Source organism: Asterias amurensis, chromosome 12, assembly GCF_032118995.1.
Source record: "Asterias amurensis chromosome 12, ASM3211899v1".
Classification (NCBI taxonomy): domain Eukaryota; kingdom Metazoa; phylum Echinodermata; class Asteroidea; order Forcipulatida; family Asteriidae; genus Asterias; species Asterias amurensis.
In genome coordinates, this window is record NC_092659.1 from 2137346 (window position 1) to 2158174 (window position 20829).

Here is a 20829-nt window from a genome sequence, read left to right on the forward strand (position 1 = left end):
AACCCTTAATTAGAAAGTCATTGTGTAAATTAATTACAAGATAATTAACCTATTAAATATTTTAAAAGTAAAACAACAGTTATTGAGTCATAGTAGAGAGAATTACAGCTATATAAAACTGTTTTCCTCTCAGCTTGTGTTGTTTTTACACTGCGGCATAAGAGCCGGATGAGTGGTTCTGAATTGCAGACGGTCCCTTCCTTATGCACGCCAACTCACTAGCTGTAGTTGTTATAGACTATCGTCGCCACACAAACTCTGTACCCCATCAGAGCAAGTCTATCTTTTTGATCACTTCCAAATAAACAAGTTTAAAATATAAAAAAACGTCTTTTAATAATCGCTTTTATTTCTTCGGTTTTTTAATTATCAGGGATTATACCGTGTGTGTGTGACGTCATTATTATCTGTGGAACTTTTGGTGTGTCGCAATATTTGGCTCCTCTATTGGTCTGTCGCAATCTCTGAGGGGAAAACCAAGTCCAGCAATCGAGGTAAGTCTTTCTTCTGATTCCACCCCCCCCCCCCTCTCACTGTTACCACAGTAACTCATTAACCAATAAAAAGATGACATGTAGCCTGTTTGTATATTTTTTTTCTATTGTGATTTCTCTCTGTTACTTACTGTATGGAGATACGAACAGGTGTTTTGGCCATGGCGGCCATGGGTTTGAAAGGGGCGTGGATGGGGGTTTGATACATCAGTAAATTGGACCAGTTTCATTTTGAGGTTGAAAACGAAACAAAATTTTTTAAGGAACTTAACTTATCTTCATTACTCTCTCAAAGGTTGTCAACCGTCAACAGGTAAAAACTAAACAAATACCCCTCAAAGCAAAATAAAAGCAAAACAACATACAAAACACCCTAAATAACCCAAAACACACACAAGAGTTTAGACAAAGATCTGCAATTTAACATACATAGAACTATTTTAATTTGCTTCATTACCCCGCATTCAATGTTGGGTTCCACTAAAAGCAAATCTACCAAGGTCGAAGAAGTAATGTTACTTGATGAAAATTTACACAGATAATGTTTTTAGTACAATGTAAAACAACACTAATGTAATTTCATAGAGCCTGTAAGCAAAACAACTTAGCACAGAAACATCTTACCAGCTAAAACTACTTTAAGTTTGCATTGTTTCAACTGGTGCCCCATTCTTTTGTTGCTTAGCAAAGACATTTTTTTCTACACAGTTTTTTCTACTAAACAGCTTTATGCAACTTTTCTTGCCAAGTACATTCTTCAGCAATGGTTACTTATATATTATTGGGATATTAAAACATAAACTTCATACAATATCACCGTGCATCCGCTAATAACAAAGCCTACTAATTTTAAGTACCACAAGATCATAACTTAAGAATGTAAACAGCCAACAATGTAGCGTGACGGACACACTGTGCATCGGGTCTAAAGCCGCGTTTACACGGTATAGAAGTCGGAACGATAGCTGCCACTGTGAAGCCAATCCCGTAATTTGCATTAGGACGTCTAGCGACTTCGTGTATTTACTGGGGAACCGAACATAATCTTAGCACATAACTGTATAAAAGTACTAACAATTGTTAATACCCATTTGGAATACATTGTTTTGCTTGACGATTAAGCAAGCATTTCTCATAATATTAACAACATTATATAAACATGTAATTTTGTTTAAATAATCGTTTGTCCCGAGAAAACCCCCTTTTTGGTGATTAAACAAAATGGATGTACACCCTTAGTCATAAAGCTTGAATCGTCAGTTTCACCAGAAAAATAATCGACAGTTTAGGCTGGTAGTTTGTAGGCGATATGAAAATATTATTAAACAAAGCGTGAATTGAAGACGCATCTAACCCTGCAAACAAACACCGTGCAGAGGGAGCACGGCAGCGGGGTCGGAGCGCCTTCTCACGGTACACACACTGTCAGACGGCCGCTGTTTTTAAGCGCCGTACCGTAACCCCGGAATGTATTATATCTAGTGTTCATGACAGAGTTGTTTCAATGGGAAAACTCGGAAATCTTAAGTGAATTAACTGATGGCAATTTCACTCCAAACATTTGGAAACAATATAATTGAAATCATTTAAAAATGGACATTAGCTATATTAGTTAGACTAAGTTAACATGGCTATAATGATGTAATCACAGGTGCAGTAGAAACATTGCAACCCCATAAACAACTCTGTTTTGTTAAAATAATACAATCACAAACGGGTACATGAGTAAGACAGTGTCACGGAAATTATTTTCGTCTAATGAGAAGAAAAAATATTTTAGCATGTGGGCTACAACGTGTTTACCAGGAGGCCCACTGTTACGCGACTCTCCTGAAACCATTGCTCTGTGGTTTTCACTTTTGTTCTCCCGCCCGCAAACACTTGAATCTGTTACATGTTAACTATTTTACATATGTATACATCTTAATTCACAGTGAGTTAGGGATTCATGGCATGGCCAAAACAAAACTTGATCTACAAATTGTAGCAAACCTATTTATTACGCACACTACAACTATGTATTTAAAATGTAAAATATTTACCGATTCCGGGTTGAAACAAATTTTAATGAAAAATAATGTCAATGTCTTTGCACATCAAACATCCTGGAAATTCTGTGTTTTTTATGGTGCTGGGTTAACTTGTGGGGTTGGGGAGACAGTTGTCATTCCATCCCCTCCGAGTACTCCTTTAGATCCCAGCACTGCAAGAACGATGCCCACTACGACGATTACCAGAACCGTCACAATCCACACCCACATAGGAATACGCCACTTAAAGCATTTACATCTCTGCAAGAAAAACCGATAAAACGAGTCAACCAAAACACCCAGTTTGCTAGAATCTGAAAGGAAATTAGTGTAATGCGGAAGAGTAACCTATAAACTCCTTCCATTCAAAAACTACATGAAAACCTTTTTAGTTAGGAGAATAAAAAGGTTAAAGGCAGTGGACACTATTGGTAATTGTAAAAGACTAGCCTTCACAGTTGGTGTATCTCAACATATGCATAAAATAACAAACCTGTGAATATTTGAGCTCAATCGGTCATCGAACTTGTGAGATAATAATGAAAGAAAGAAACACCCTTGTCACACGAAGTTGTGTACGTTTAGAAGGTTGATTTCGAGACCTCAAGTTCTAAATCTGAGGTCTCGAAATCTAACTCGTGGAAAATTTCTTCTATCTCGAAAACTATGGCACTTCAGAGGGTGCCGTTTCTCACAATGTTTTATACCATCAACCTCTCCCCATTACTCGTCACCAAGAAAGGTTTACTGCTAATAATTTGTGTCCACTGCCTTTAAAACAAAACACCATTATGACCACGAAAACATTGTCTTTGCTTTTCCGGTTTTTAACGCCATTACATGCTGCAACAAATAAGCAATTCCACTGTAAAATAAACACTTGCTGACAGGACATTCCTTGGAGGAGTGCTACTTGTAGTTGTGTTAATGTGGAGTGAGTTTTCCTATTTAAACGTTATAAATTTAAAACAAGTATTGATGATAACCAGTATTTTGTTTCGTTTAGTCTTTATCTTCAATTCAACTTCAATGACCAACACAGAACTAAGACCGATTTAAATTGTCTGACCTATACGCATTCGGTTCGCAATTGTTTTACTATTTGTCATTGTTTATCCTGTCAGAAGATTTTATATGCACATTGTTCTTATTTTTTTTTAAAGTTGTTAATAGTGTCCCTGGGGAAGACATTCAGTATTGTACAAACTTATTGGGCGTTCTTGAAATACTATAGAAAATCGGTACATGATTATTCGGCCCATTTAAAAAAACAAAAAACAATTTAGACTTCTATAATGTCTGTGCACGTACACACAGATTGGCAGACTTAATAATGTAAAGACTACTCAATAATAATATTATAAACAAAAAAACAATTAAAGTGCAATTGTACCATAATTGCAATGAGCTTACCGTACAGAACACGCATCTACAACGAACACACTTCTCACATTTGTGTGTCTTGCAAGGATCACATACTGATTCATTCGTGCAGCCACACTCATAAGGATTCGGAACTTTGCACGGTTGGTTATGACAATTCGCCATTCTTAACTTTCTCGCAATATCGCCAAAGTAAAATGAGTAAAAATGTTCTCGAATATCAACTTCTCAAACTTTCAGGGTTTTATATACTACATGTATAGTACCTGTCAGTCATGTTTTGGAAGAGAAAGGGCTATGGGTGGGGCTAACGAGAACCTTACGCCACAATGGTATCATGGCCTAATGGTATTCCAATTTCTATTATTATTAGTTTGTTTAAACATGTTAACAATGCGCCATGGCAATAAGCCAACTCTACTTGCAATCACAATTTTTTTCTCAGACATGTCGCAATACTTTCGCCATAATATGTTAATATATATACCAATACAGATTTTTACCCAAGTGTGTTTATTTGTAAGTACTATGTTTGTCAGTAAAAGAAAAAAAAATCTATGGTGTGGGAAAGCAACTACCCAATAATAAAACATATTCATGTTTTAATATTCAAAACATTAAACAAAAGCTAGATTAAAGCATTCGGAGAAAAGTAGAAACAAAGAACTGGCTTTGCTCATAACAAACTCTTTATTTAATCCGTTTGATTTACCTTTGGTATCTTTGATGTTAGGAACTTATAATTTCACTGGAATGTATTTTAAAAGGTTTTCTTAAACAGTTTCGGAACATCATGCTTTTAAATGTAAACAGGTAGTAAGTGGCCTGACCTTTGCTAGGGTCTAAATTTCAGGTCATCACTAAATATTTGTTTGCATGATTCAAAGTTAAACGATCAAACTCAATAGTTAATGCAGGATAAGATAACTATGACACAATTGAGGTTTGTATTGACATGCATTAGTATAATACATAATGTAATTTGTAAGATGCAATCGGATATATGACAACTGTAAAGAACCATAATCCTTTCCAAAATATGTAAACAAACCTGAACATATTTTTCTTTCAACATGTCTTATCGATACGGATCATTGCTGGATGATCATACTGGAGTGAATTTAAATTTTCATCTCCGTCTAAATAAGATGCATGTACTATTAAATTTCATTAAAAAAATTATACAATTTACGAAAACTGTGCACAAGAAGTGCAAGGGAGGAAGGAGGTTTGCGGGTGCGTTGAAGGATGCAATTTTAAGGGATGTATTTCTGTGTACATAATTACTGCTTTCTTGACCTAGATGATAATTGTTGCAGTACGGTAGTTAAGCCGTTGAAGTCAGTTTGTGGTTTTTTTTTTTTTTTTTTGCAGAGAGTTCCATGAGTAGAGCGTAGTTAAGTCTTGTTGTGACAATTGCTCGTACAGCATCATGGCACGACAAATGAGTAAAACAAGTTCTGATCCGAGATAGGTTGAGAGTAACTAAAATTGAGGACACTAGCACTCGCTTCTTGAAAAGCAAATACTGTGACTGTCAGCTATATAAGCATGTAGTGGCGTTTAATTTATTGCACCAGTCACAGAAATAAAACATAATGCAGCTTAGAGTGTCATGGCCGAGTGGTTAAGAGCATCGAATTCAAGTTCTGGTGCATGCAGTCACCGGAGTGTGGGTTCGAATCCCGGTCGTGACACTTGTGTCTTTGAGCAAGATACTTCACTATAATTGCTTCTCTCCACCCAGGGGTATAAATGGGTAATAAGCGCCTTATAGGCAGTTCAGGGCTGTATACTCCAATAATTATTATTATTAAATCGATATATATCACTTTAACTTGTGGAAGATAAAACTACTTTATTGTTCTGGGTATATGAAGTTTTACTCCTGACCATTTTGTCTGGCTTCGATTCGGCAAGAAAGTGTCTTGTTGACTCGGGTGTACTATTAGCCAATGTATTGCCCCTCAATCTTCACATCAGCCAGTGAGACAACCATGCATCCGATGACGAGGGTTGCCAGGATGACCAAACCACCGAATGACGAAGATTTCGGACGCCATCGTCTTTTGGACTGTAAAAAAACAAAATAAAAAATAAATAACACCCATGAATTTCACCAGCCCAGTTGTGATTTCTTGTTTATGGGCTGAGGTTCGTTTTTTTACGACACAAAACACAATACGTACACAGATTGATAATAAAGTTATGGTTTAAAGATTATAATGATGGTTGAGAACTTACATTAAAACACTATTTGTCGTGGTGCTTTAGTTTCTTTGAGAAATTAGTAAAACAATTTAACAAATTATTCGTCTCAGCGAACATTATTATTTTTAGCACGTATAACGGATTTACGCGACTCTTATGAAAATAATGTTCTGTTGTTTCTATTTTTTTCTCGAAAACTTCTACAGGTGAATTATATAACATACATCTTCATTCAAAGTGAGTTTTAAAAGGAGTCATGTCATGGCCAAAAACTTGCTGTATAAAAAGTATCTAACACTTAAATGCGATCGGGAAACTGTGACGCAGTTAAAAAGCGCCTTCGTTTGCTTCCCGGCTTGGCTTGTACAATCTGTAATCCGAGGTGATAATTAAAACTTTAAAACATGTGGCTTAATCACACCGTTCTAAATTGAAAAAGGGCATTTGATCACACAAAATGCTATCCTTTCTTGAAGCAACTTTAAAAAGTGTTTCGATCAAAATCGAACTTAGCTTCTAAAAAATTATAAGCCAACACTTACTCGTACGGGATCATCATTATCCGAGTTCGTTGTTTCCGAATCATCAGCGTCGACCTGGGTTATCTTAGTATCGTCTGACATGGTTAGGTAAGCTTGGTGTGAGCTCCTTAATTTCCAAGAATGGTTACCAATTCTAAATAGTGTGTTTTGGGTAGAATTATAACAACTCGATAAACTGTTGCGACTGGTGCCACATTATATTCTGTCCACAATTGTTGATAGGAGCTAATTAATACGCTACATGATATGCATTTCACGTGACTGCCTTATCTTTTCGACCAAACTCAGACCAAACAGACTTATTTCGAAAACGGTATACTGATATTGCCAAGGTACCAGCGCGTCACCTATAAGTGCTATTTGTTGGTTGGATGGTACCTGGTTAAGCTCATGAATATTAAGAAATATTCAATTTTTTTCAGGAATAATCGGGAATAGTAAGTTCGTTCACCGTGTTGCCACAACACACTCACAGAGGCGAAAGGGGAAAACAAAAAGATCAGACACGTAAATTCGTCAGAATGTATTTTTTTATTGAGTTCCTCTAAGTACCTTTCCAATGAAAAATATTTCTATTTATGGTCGAAAATAAGGTTAGAATCACATATGGCTTTGGGCCACATATGCATATTTAGTTAGCCTGCTGGAACAGGTGAGCTTTAATAATAAATCAAGAAATAAGACTTATTGCAATATTTTGTGATAACTCTTAAAACGATTAGGTTGACATGTACAAGGGAAGCTAGTGTGACATTAAGAAGTTGTCATTTTCAGGCAAGTATTAAACGTTAACGTCAAAGGTCAGTGACAAATATGTTCGTAATGTAAAACGTACTTTACCAGTATCGTCTTTTTTTCGACATTCGTATATTTTTGTTAAATTACGAGGGTTTGTAAAAGGCAAGGGCACATTATGTTTATCTTGACCTCTTGAAACATGACACCAAAGTTGTGGTTTTCACTTTCTGAGGACCATAGACAAGTGGCAAGCAACATCATTATCTTCGAACAGTAACTTTAGGCACACTCGTTCTTGCTTAATTTCAAAACAATTTGATAATGTTTTAACCTTCGGGATTTTACCTTAGGTAATCACTTTTAAAATTAATGGCCATATAAACGTTTGGTTTAAAGCCTACACCAGCTGAGAAGCTGAGAAGCGTTACTGTCAGTACTCTTCTCAAATGATGTATTCCAGTTAGGAATTATTTTTCATGTGTGGTCATAATTATTCGCTCCGTATTTTCGGCGATATCTCAAAACACGACCAGATTATGGAATGAAATTTTCACATGTAAGTTTTATTGTAGACATCTACATTTGAAGAGGTTTAAAGTAATCTAACGGTTCCAAACAACGAAGTTATACTTTTCTTTTGAATGCCTTTAAATGTTTCACAGAAAAGTGTGCCACACAAATTATGTCATATTTGTCAACCTAATTATTTGATGTTAAATCTGCATCGGTGTCACCGATGCCAGTTTGCGGTACTCGCTGCTAAAATATAAAGGATTTGAACTGCCTTAACCAATAATTAACCCAAATTATTACATTATTACCACTATTAAATAAAAAAAAAAAAAGACTGGGTGAAGTCGTCTGACAATTCTTGAACATTGCCCGTGCAGTCGTTAGTCTCATTCCTGGTGTGTGGTAACAGTAGAGGTGCAACTAATGTAGTTTCACGATGGTAGAGTTCCCGCCATTTTGAACCATCCAGATGTTTAATTGTTTGGGCGTTGGTGACATGTGTAACTGTTAAATCAACTCCTTGAATGCGGAAGTGTGTAGAGAATCTCGTGGCCAAACTTACTGTTCAAAAAATTATGTTCCCGGGTTCTGGAAATAGTTGATTTTGAAACATCAAAGCCGGGACTATTAATTAATCAAATGTCGACATTCACCATTAAATAATTCGGAAGAAACTCATCTCACGAAACGCATTATGCAGGTGGCTTCATGTGTCTTACGACGGGCTTTATATGGGAAACTTTTCTTGCAGAACCTGCAGTAATAACGCTTTCTCTGAAAAAAATCATAGGAAGATACCAAAACTTGTTGAATTTTGTAAGCTCCTATTTTCATTAAAGTTTTTAAGCAATTTCACTGTTTTAGTAGAGCGTCGCTCAAATCTCACCCTATACTCGTTGTTTAACCCCAAAACCATTACTTAAAAAACTGTATCATTTTATGAATGGACAAGCATTTGTTTTTAAAAATGAACATAAAAGTGGACTGTTTGATTGTGATCAAGTAATTTAATTTGTTTTCGTCAGAGTGAAACGGACAGGAAAATATTGTGTTATAATTCTTGCCTTGTTTTGTTTCTGGAGCGTTATGTCTTACATTCACGAAAGTGCTTGATAAACCAGTGCACGGTCACGTAGACCTTGCTGCACTTGGGGCACACAAACGGGCCCTGAAACGAAATCGAATATATGTATTTTGTTTAAAAACAATTCAATGTTGATATGAATATGCCTCTGATGACAGTTTAAAGACACTTGACACGTTTGGTGTGTTCTAAAATACACACAAAATAACAAATCTATGAAAGTTTGGACAACGAAAGAACCAAAAAACACTTTTTTGTTTACAACTTTGTGTGCTTGCAGATGCATAATTAAAGGCTTCTTTATTTGAGTGAGAAATCACCTCCTTCTCAAGAACTACTTTACTTCAGAGGGAGCCGTTTCTCACAGACTTTTGGACTATCAACAGCTCTCCATTGCTCGTTACCGAGTAAATTTGTATGCCAACAACTATTTTGAGTAATTACCAATAGTGTACAGTGTCTTTATACAAGCAATAAAGATACTTACTCGTTTTGTATCCGCATTGGATGAATATGTATGACCGTATTGTTTGGTCCGTGAATGTCTAGGATTGTTAGGCATCTTAGGGAGTGCTGGAAAGTGATATTTCTTTTGAACAATTTCGACCCTCCCAAACTTCTTCAACAATTCGTCTAATCGTCGAACGATATGGTAGCCTTTTATCAAATGTGCGTCTGCTAAAAAAAAAAAACACCCCAAATATAAACTCTATGATAAAAACGCTGGTAGGGCTGTGGCGACATGACCGCAGCTAAAAGGGTTATTCGATTTTGTAAAAGGGTCCGGCATTTTAAGGCTGAGGTAGGACAAGCTTGCGACTTATCAAAGTTCACCACTGAATCCCCCTCGAGATAAGTCGACAGGTCCAGCGTGAGGGTTTCCCGCCTATTTTTCTGATTAGATTTTTCCCGCCTTTCTGGCCATTTTAGTCTGGCGTCATGACATAACAATCCCAAAATAAAGTCTAGTTTGTAAAACACCACACCCGGAAAAATAACTACACTTGTATGTAACACATTTGGCAACTCTCCAAGCTGGTTAAGTATTTAGATGTAAGCTCAAAAGCGGGCAAGTTTTACTTTCATGTGTACGTTAGGCCTAAAGATAGTTAACGCAAGACGCTTTTAAAAAATTAAGAAAAAACATGTAATAAACACAATCGACCTACTCATTGTAGTATCAATTTATGTACTGTAACTTTCTTATAAAGGAAGGGTATACTTTGGCATTAACCCTGAAGTTTCATTTCTCTAAAACTACAGCACCTCAGAGACGTAGGCCGTGTCCGAAACGGCGACTTCGGCTACAGCTACGGCTAGATCGCGCGCGTCTGCCTATTCTTCAACACTGACAGACGCGCTGATCTAGACGTAGCTGTAGCCGAAGTCGTCGTTTCGGACACGGCCTTAGTATTATTTTAAGGAAACCTTCTTATATCACCATCTTTAAATTGTGTAAGTTTAATGTAAATCTGTGGACATTCTGTTTAGTGTTAACAAAAAGAACCCCAAATCTTTTAAACATCGTTTGTTGGTGAAAGAAGTACAAGTTGGGAGGGACAACGGCTATGAGATTTTATCTGCTTTCCCAGTCCATGTTAAAAAAAAACAAATCGTAATTTTTGGTAATCTGACTCTTTCAGTTCGGTTTGAAAATGAAATCAGCATTCAACAGTCGTAGGGAGTAATTAAATTCATTGGTCCATAAAGATCATTCAAACTTATCAGTTCACAGAGATTATTCGGTTACAGAAAAAGATGTTGACCAACCATTTAATGTCGTCCGTGTTGTGATTATGTAGTAGAAATTCAACTAAAGTATGTTGAAAATATAATCTGAAATGACTTTAGATGAAATAAAATGAATGAAACAAACCCAAAACGACACGAAAGAAACCATGTGTGGATGTAAACGAAATAAAACTAGTAGCTAAAAGGAAAACTGTCACATGTGACTTTTATAACTGTATCTCAATCTATATTTTCACACGTAAAAAAAAACATTACGTTGAAAAAAAAAACCAAAACAGTTTGCGGGTCCCGGTCGTGATAATTGTGTCCATACGCCGGCTGAAATGATTGGGCAATATCTATCAGAAGCCTGAATGGTCAAGTGGAAAGTAGCTCCCAAAATTTACAAAGCAATCACGATCAAGTGTCTTGCTAAGGACACCAAGTGTCACGACCGGGACTCAAACCCACACTCTGCTGATCCGAAACACCAGAACTTGACACGCCGTGACACGCCACAATAATACAATACAACCTATGGTAGTTCAACTGAGGGGAAATAAACGAAACGCAGCGAAGTGCGTATTTACAAAATAATTGTGTTAGGCCTACCCCGGGTATCAATGGAATGTTCCAAGGGAGACATGCAACACGGTGATTGGCGGTTTCGTTAATGTATTCAGAAGCATTCGAGAATAGTAAGTTCGTTCACCGTGTTGCCACAACACACTAACAGAGGCGAAAGGGTGAAAAAAAAGATCAGACATGTAAATTTGTCAGAATTTCTGTTTTACTGAGTTTTTCTAAATACCTTTCAGAATGAGAACAATGTCGAAAGAATGTTACTTTTTAAGTTGAAACAAGTTAACTACTGAATTTATTAAAGTGGCTATCACACAAACCCACTTTCCCCAAATCAATCAACCAGTCAATCAACAATCATTTAGAGGGCGACACTAATCAAAGATTTGCTCTAAGGCTCTGAGGCAAAGATGCATATTAAGTAAGCCCGCTGGAACTAGTGAGCTTTAAACGAGAACTCAATAAATTAGGCTAATTGTAATGTTTTGTATTTTTTTCCAAGGAAATTAGGTTTTAATTTTTCGGCAAGTATTAACGTTAACGTCAAAGGTCAGTGACAAATGGGTTCGTAATGTAAAAACGTACTTTACCAATAACGCCTTAAAATGACGCTCTGCGTCTTTTTTCGGCATTTAGGAATTTCTTTTTTTAATTACAATGGTTTGTAAAAGGTAAGGTCACACTATTTTCATCTTGACCTTTTCAAACATGACACCAAAACTTTGGTTTTTTACTTTCTGAGGACCATAGACAAATGCACAGAATGATTATATTCGAACAGAAACTTAAAACCTAATTGTTCATGCTTAATTTCAAAACAATTTGATAATGTTTTAACCTTCTGGGTTTTACCTTTAGTAAGCACTCTAAAAATTAATGGTCTTATACCCGTTTGGTTTGCAGCCTACGCAAGCTTTTGATAGAATAAATCAAATTGAGAATCATATCACTTCGAAGTAATGTGGTCATGTAGACAATTATATAAGTTCTTTTCATGCCATAGAATTTGAATCTGAAAAGTGTTACTGTCATTACTCTTCTCAAATTGTGTATTCCAAGTAGAGATTAATTTTCATGTGTGTTCATAACTATTCGCTCCAGATTTTCGGCGATATGTCAATAAATCGTTGAGGTACCCGTTGCTTAAATATAGGATTTGAACTGCCTCTACAGGTAACGGGTAATTTTGGTGGTCTAGTTGGTAAGACACAGCTCTAGAGTTTCAAATGGCGTGGGTTCGAATCCCAACCGAGTTCTATGCTTGTGATATTTTGCATAGAACGAGGGGGAAAGTACCGAGTATACAGTGCTAACAGACGTGTGTGTATGGGGAAAAGCAAAATCAACCAAAATTGTAACATTATTACTGAAAAACCCCTACCCGGAGTATAGTTCACTAGTGTATCATACGTTGACTATAGCTACGACTACGGTGACAGCAACGGCTCTGGCTAAATACTGGGTGAATGAAGTCGTCTGTAAATTCTTGAACATTGCTCGTGCAGTCGTTAGTCTCATTCCCGGTCTGTGGTAACAGTTTAGGTGCAACAAATGTAGTTGCACGATGGTAGAATTCCCGCAATTTTTAACCATCCAGATTTGTAATTGTTTGGGCGTTGGCAACATGTGTAACTGTCAAATCTACTCCTTGAATAAGGAAGTGTATAGGAGATTCTCGTCGACAAACTTACTGTTCAAAAATATTATGTTCATGGGTTCTGGAATAGTTGATTTTGAAACGTCATAGCCAACACAATTGATTAATACAATGCTGAAAAGCAATTTTCATCACGAAAGATCTTGGTAGAAATCACACATGGCGCATTATTTGCAGGTGGCTTCATGGGTGTCACAACAAGCCTTATATATATATCTTTTCTTGCAGAACTTGCAGAAATAGTGCTTTTTCTGAAACAAAATCATATTAAAATACTCAAACTTGTGGAAGTTTATAAGCTCATGCTTTTAAAGTTTTGAAGCAATTTAGGGTTTTAGGAGAGCGTTGCTCGTTGACTCAAATCCCACCATATAGAAACTATGTTTAACCCGAAATCATTTGCTTACAAAAATTGTTTAATGGCAATCGTTTTGAAAATGAAAAAAAAAGGCGAGCTGTTTGATTGCAAAACTCAATTTAATTTGAGGAAAAAGGACAGGAAAAACGTGTGTTGTATTTCTTGCCTTGGCTTGTTTCTGGACCTTTATTTTTTCTTCTTGCTCTAAGTGGGTGCGATACCGCCTTAGGGTCTTGTAGAACTTCAGGCAATCTTTGCACTGATACGGGCCCTGAAACGAAATCAAAGATATGCATTTGGTTAACAAAACAATTTAATATTGACATGAATATGTCATTGATGACAGTTTAAAGACTCGTTTGGTAACTTGGTGTATCCCGACATATACATAAAATAGAAATACGGTTGTTATTATCATTATTTTTATTAATAACAAATCTGTGAAAGTTTGGACTCAATTGGTCGTCGAAGTTGCAAGAGAATAATGAAAGAAAAAACACTGCTGTTGTATTACTTTGTGTTCTTTCAGAAGCATAATAAAAGGTTTAAGTTGAAGGCTTTTATTATTTGAGTGAAAAATAACCTCTTTTACAGAGGGAGCCGTTTCTCGCAATATATTTTACTATCAACATCTCTCCATCGCTCCTTACCAAGTAAGTTATTATCCAACAACTATTTTGAGTAATTACCAATAGTGTGCAGTGTCTTTAAACAACCAATACAGACCTTTACTCGTTTCGGATCCGCAACGGCTGGATTTGTCGTACCCGTTTGTCCTTTCCGTGCAGTTCCAGGATTGTTAGGCATCTTTAAGTACTGCTGGATATTTCTTTCAAAAATGTCGAAGTACTCCCCTAATTTTCCAACAATTCGTCTGAGCCGTTGAACGTGTTATAAACTTTTATCAAAAGTGTGTCTGTTACCGAAAAACACCCATTTTGTAAACTCTATGGTAAAAACGCTGGTAGGTCTGTGACGACAAGGCCACAGCTAAAAGGGTTATTCGATTTTGTAAAAGGGTCCTGCAATTTAAGGCTGAGAAAGGACAAGCTTGCGACTTATCAAAGTTCACCACTGAATTCCCCTCCGGATTAATCGACAAGTCCAGCGTGAGGGTTTCCGGCCCACATTGATGATTGTACCTTTTCCCGCGTATCTTGCCATTGTAGTCTGGCGCCATGACATAAAACCCCCAAAATAAAGTCTAGTTTTGTATTAAAAAAAATAAATAAATAACCTCAAAACTAAGTACATGAGGGCCTTGTAAGTAACACACTTGACAACTCTATAAGCTGATTAAATGTTTTTATTGGAACTCAAATGTGGGTAAGTTACTTTCATGTGTACGTAATAGATAATTAAGGGAGACCACTTCCTTCTGAAATTGCCCCTCACAAAACCATGTCACATTTATTAACCTAATTATTTGATGTTAAATTTGCATCAGTGTCACCGATGCCAGTTTGCGGTACCCGCTGCTAAAATATAGGATTTTAAGTGCCTCCGAGCTAACGGGTAATCTTCGTGGTCTAGTTGGTAAGACACTGCTCTAGAATTTCAGAGGTCTTGGGTTATAATTCCACTTTGTTTTCACAGAACGAGGGGGAAAGTACTGATGAGTATACAGTGGTGACACACATCGGTGTAAGAGGAACACCAAAATTAACCAAAATTACAACATTATTACTATTATACCAGAGATTCTTTTTTCACGGAGTATATTATAGTTCACTAGTTTATCATACTGCAGCTACGGCTATGGCGACAGCAATGACTCTGGCCGAGACTGGGTGAAGTCGTCTGTCGATTCGTGAACATTGCCCGTACAGTCGTTAGTCCCATTTCCGGTGTGTGGCAAAAGTTTAGGTGCAACAAATGTAGTTTCACGATGGTAGAATTCCCGCAATTTTTAACCATCCAGATTTGCGATTGTTTGGGCGTAGGTAACATGTGTAACTGTTAAATCTACTCCTTGAATGCGAAAGTAGACAGAAGAAACCCGTCGGCAAAAATGTATGTTCATGGGTTCTGGAAATAGTTGATTTTTAAACGTCCACGCCAGCACCATTAAATATCATAGTGAAAAATAGATATTCACCATAAAGATTTTTGAAGGAACTCATCTCACTAAATAGTTAATTACACAGGTGGCTTCATGTGTGTTACGACATACTTCATTTGTGTATCTTTTCTTGCAGAACATGCAGTAATAGCGCTTGCTCTAAAAAAAAATCACAAGAATATACCAAAACTTGTTGAATTTTGTAAGCTCCTATTTTCATTTAAGTTGTTAATCATTTTCACTTTTTTAATATGAGCGTCGCTCGTTGGCTCAAATCTCACCCTAGTTACTCGTTGTTTAACCTCAAATCAATTACTTAAAAAATTGTATCATTTAAAGAATGGACAGTCACTCGTTTTGAAACTGAACAAAAATGCGGCTGTTTGATTGTAAAAAGTCAGAATTTAATTTGTTTTAGTCAGAGGAAAACGGACAGGAAGAATGTGTTATAATTCTTGCCTTGTTTTGTTTCTGGAGCATTATTTCTTACATATCTCTCTGTGTTTGATAAACCAGCAAAGGCCCGTGTAAAGCTTTTTGCAGTAGGGACACCAGTGCGGGCCATAAAACGAAATCGAAGATATGTATTTTGTTACAAAAAACTATTTAATTTTGACATGAATATGCCGTTGATGACAGTCTAAAGACACTGGACACACGTTTGGTAACTTGGTGTACTCCAAAATATGCAAACAATTACAAATATATGAAAGTTTGGACCCGATTGGTCATCGAAGTTGCAAGAAACTAATGAAAAAAAAACTAATTGTGTACAACTTTGTGTGCTTGCAGATGTACCAATAGTGTCGAGTTTCTTTAAACGACCAATAAAGACACTTACTCGTCTGATGTCCGCACCGAATGCATATGTCCAACCCTTTTGTCGTTTCCGTGAAGATCTAGGAACGTTAGGCATCTTAAGGACTGCTGGAAAGTTGTATTTCTTTTGAAAACGTCAATTTACTCTCCCAATTTTTCCCAACAATTCGTCTAAGCCGTCGAACGATAGGGTAACTTTTTATCAAATGTGTGTCGGTTAAAAAACACACCCCTCATATAAACCCTAGAGGAACATTGCTGGTGGGTCTGCGACATGACCACAACCAAAAGGGTTATTCGATTTTGTAAAAGGGTCCTGCATTTTAAGGCTGAGATAGTACAAGCTTGCGACTTATCAAAGTTCACCACTGAATCCCCCTCCGGATTAATCAACAGGTCAAGAGTTAGGGTTTCCCACCCACTTTGGTGATTATATTTTTCCCGCGTTTCTTGCCATTGTAGTGTGGCGCCATGACATAAAACCCCCCAAAATAAAGTCTAGTTTGTATAAAAATAAGCACACTAAAACTTAGTTCACGAGGGCCTTGTAAGTAACACACTTGACAACTCTCTAGGCGGATTAAATGATTTTATTGGAATTCAAATGTGGGTAAGTTACTTTCATGTGTACGTAATAGATAATTTAGGGAGACCACTTCCTTCTGAAATTGCGCCTCACAAACCATGTCATATCAACCTAATTATTTGATGTTAAATTTGCATCGGTGTCACCGATGCCAGTTTGCGGTATCCGCTACTAAAATATAGGATTTTAAGTGCCTCCGAGCTAACGGGTAATCTTCGTGGTCTAGTTGGTAAGACACTTCTCTAGAATGTTAAAGGTCTTGGGTTATAATTCCACTTTGTTTTCACAGAACGAGGGGGGAAGTGGTGACACACATCGGTGTAAGAGTAACACCAAAATTAACCAAAAATATAACATTATTACTATTATTAAACAACAGTGAGATTCTTTTCCCCGGAGTATATTATAGTTCACTAGTTTGTCATACTACGGCTATGGTGACAGCAACGACTCTGGCTGAGACTGGGTGAAGTCGTCTGACGATTCTTGAACATTGCCCGTGCAGTCGTTAGTCTCATTCCCGGTTCGTGGTAACAGTTGAGGTGCAACAAATGTAGTTTCACGATGGTAGAATTCCCGCAATTTTTAACCATCCAGATTTGTGATTGTTTGGGCGTTGGCGACATTGTGTAACTGCTAAATCTACTCCTTGAATGCAGACGTGGACAAAAGAAACTCATTGCCTAACTTACTGTCCAAAAAATTATGTTCATGGGTTTTGGAAATAGTTGATTTTGAAACGTCAAAGCCAGGGCTATTAATTAATCAAATGTCGACGTTCACCATCAAATAGTTCAGAAGAAACTTATCTCACGAAATAACGCATTCTGCAGGTGGCTTCATATGTGTTACGACAGACTTCATATGTGTATCTTTTCTTGCAGAACATGCAGTAATAACGCTTCATCTGAAACAAAATCATAAAAATATACGAAAACTTTAAGTTTTTAAGCAATTTCACAGTTTTAGTAGAGCGTCTCTCAAATCTCACCCTAGTTACTCGTTGTTTAACCTCAAATCAATTACTTAAAAATTTGTATCATTTAAAGAATGGACAGGCATTCGTTTTGAAAATGAACATAAATAGTTGGGCTGTTTGATTGTGAACAATTCATTGAATTTGTTTTCGTCAGAGAAAAATGGACAGGAAGATTGTGTTATAATTCTTGCCTTGTTTTGTTTCTGGAGCGTTGTTTCTTCTTACTTTTTAGATTTCTTCTTACTTTTACATGTTTTCTTTATGTGTTTGTTATACCAGCCTTTTTTCACGTAGGACATCCCGCACTTTTTGGGACACACATAAGGCGGGCCCTGAAATATAAAGAAATGTGTACTATATATTTTGTTCATAAAATAAATTAAATATTGACATGAATATGCCGTTGATGACAGTTTAAAGACACTTAACACCCTTTGGTAATTGGTGTCGTGGCCGAGTGGATAAGAGCACCGAACTCAAGCTCTGATGCTTCTGTTCAGCAGAGTGTGGGTTCGAATCCCGGTCGTGACACTTGTGTCCCTGAGCAAGACACTTAACTATAATTGCTTCTCTCCACCCAGGGCTAAATGGGTACCTGTGAGGGCAGAGATGGTTCTTGTAATTGATTTAGCCGAGTAGCGCATGTATTTGTCGCACAGGCTGCATACTCCCCAGGGAGCTGAGATGGTTTAAGGAATGATTTAAGGCCAGTAACCCGGGGTATTAATGTCGAAAGCGCTTGAGACACCCCGTGAAAAAGCGCTATATAAAAACCGTGTATTATTATTATTATTATTATTATTATTATTATTATGAAGAAGTTTATTTTATGCTATCTACGATACATCCTACAGAGCCGGATCCAGACTATGGATCTGAGGCGCTAAAGGGGTGATGTTAATAATTAATAAGGGGTGATGTTAATAGTCCCAAGACTATGAAAATCATCCTTGTTGCACATATTTTTTACTTGAGTGCAAAATAAACTCTCTCCCAAGACTATATTACTTCAGAGGGAGCAGTTTCTCACGATTTTTGTTATACTATCAACATCTCTCCATTGCTCCTTACCAAGTAAGTTATTATCCAACAACTATTTTGAGTAATTACCAATAGTGTGCAGTGTTTTTAAACAACCAATACAGACCTTTACTCGTCTCGGTTCCGCAATGGATGGATTTGTTCTACCCTTTAGTCCTGTCCGTGAAGTTCCAGGATTGTTAGCCATCTTTAAGGATTGCTGGAAAGTGATATTTCTTTCGAAAAATGTCAAAGTAATCCCCAAATTTTCCAACAACTCGTCTAAGCCGTTGAACGACGTGATGACTTTTTATCAAATTTGTGCCTGTTACCGAAAAACAGTCCTTATATAAACTCTATGGTAAAAACGCTGGTAGGTCTGTGACGACAAGGCCACAGCTAAAAGGGTTATTCGATTTTGTAAAAGGGTCCTGCAATTTAAGGCTGAGATAGGACAAGTTTGCGACCTATCAAAGTTTACTAGTGAATCCCCCTCCAGATTAATCGATAGGTCCAGCGTGAGGGTTTCCCGCCCACTTTGGTGGTTATAGTTTTCCCGCGTTTCTTGCCATTGTAGTCTGGCGCCATGACATAAAACCCCCAAAATAAAGTATAGTTTGTCAGAAAAACAAAAAACTAAAACTTAGTTAACGAGGGCCTTGTAAGTAACACATTTGACAACTCTCTAAGCTGATTAAATGTTCTGCTGGGAACTTCAATGTTGGTAAAGTTACTTTCATGTGAACGTTACAGATGATTTAGGTATAGACCGCTTCCTTCTGAACAAAAATTGTAATAAACACATAAATTCTAACAACTCCGATTATAGTAACAATGTACTGTACCTCTAGAATGAAGGAGGGGGATACTTTGGTAAGTACACCCACATTTTAATGACCATACAAACTAACATAGCACAGATCCCTGGAGAGATATTCTAAAACATTGTAAGAACCCAAGGTGAAAGTGAAGTAATTTTTGGCAAAGAGGTTATCTGTATCAATGAATTGAATTTGAGGCATTTCTTAGGCATCCGAAAACAATTTTGTGCATAAATGGTTTCCCCTCCTCACTAGTCTCTTGCAACCTCGATGATCAATCAGGCCCGAACCAAAACTTTGTTATTTATGCTTATGTTGGGATACACCAAGTGTGGATACTATTGACAATTATCAAAATTGTACCCTGCTTTTAAAGTTTCAGCTATTACCTCTTGCCTGACGTTGTGTTGAAGATCGTTGATAGTGGCAACATGGCGAAGCTGCTAAAAATAGACTCCGCATGATCTCTCATGTCGAACGAGCCAGATTTTATAAACGTACTTCTTTCCACATTTGCGACACATGAAGAAAGTTTGACGTTTGTGCTGAAATATGAACCATGATAGGTACAAAAATAAAAACCCACACATTTTATGAAATCTTTATCTGGCTAGAGAACACTGAAGCAGATCCAAGAGTCTCTTTTGAATAGAATTGGGTAAAATAGCAGCAAATATGAATGAAGTAAAACAATTTCACCCACTGAAAAAAAATACACCCTGTTGGTAGAAAAAAGCAAACAAAATTAAAATGTGTCCATGCTCTTTGGACACAAAACGTTGGTTTCTGACAAAAGCGGAAGCTCGCAAAATGATCAAACTTCTTCAAACCCTAGAAAAACATGAGTGTTCAAGTTTGGATACTCCTTTGTTTATATGCCACCGGAATTTGTTTTGATTTATTTCAAATCTAGGATGAAGTTTCCAAAATGGCGTCGGTTTCATTTTTAGATGTACTTACCGATATACTATGTTGCATAACCGATGACTTAGTCAATAACTTATTTCCCGAAGCTGAGCCTCTTGAACCACTCTGCGAAGGTTTCATTTTTCTGTCGGCAAAGTTTCCGTTACCTCTGTATGTTATGATCGGTTAAAAAATCTTGCTAGAAGGTTACCCCGTGTTCCAAATTTGAATATTCATGAATGACGTCATGTCTGTTATTAGGTGATGTGACTTAACCGCAAACCAAACTATGAGTGATGCGGCGCCGAGTTTG

At 37.0% G+C, this 20829-nt stretch overlaps 3 long non-coding RNA genes across 4 annotated transcripts; all 3 read right to left on the reverse strand.

The window, feature by feature from the left end:
* Positions 1-860: 860 nt before the first annotated feature.
* On the reverse strand, positions 861-9668 carry LOC139945067 (uncharacterized). Of its 2 annotated transcripts, XR_011787048.1 has the most exons (5): positions 9483-9668; positions 8976-9079; positions 6661-8685; positions 3938-5981; positions 861-2785 (listed from the first exon to the last, which is right to left on the reverse strand). It is a non-coding gene; the product is annotated as an uncharacterized lncRNA (long non-coding RNA). The 2 variants fall into 2 exon arrangements; XR_011787049.1 differs by lacking the exon at positions 8976-9079.
* Positions 9669-10524: 856 nt separating this feature from the next.
* On the reverse strand, positions 10525-14341 carry LOC139945069 (uncharacterized). The gene is made up of 3 exons (XR_011787051.1): positions 14050-14341; positions 13490-13594; positions 10525-13216 (listed from the first exon to the last, which is right to left on the reverse strand). It is a non-coding gene; the product is annotated as an uncharacterized lncRNA (long non-coding RNA).
* Positions 14342-14611: 270 nt separating this feature from the next.
* On the reverse strand, positions 14612-19111 carry LOC139945068 (uncharacterized). The gene is made up of 4 exons (XR_011787050.1): positions 18917-19111; positions 17961-18101; positions 16227-17697; positions 14612-15544 (listed from the first exon to the last, which is right to left on the reverse strand). It is a non-coding gene; the product is annotated as an uncharacterized lncRNA (long non-coding RNA).
* Between the last annotated feature and the right edge of the window lie 1718 nt (positions 19112-20829).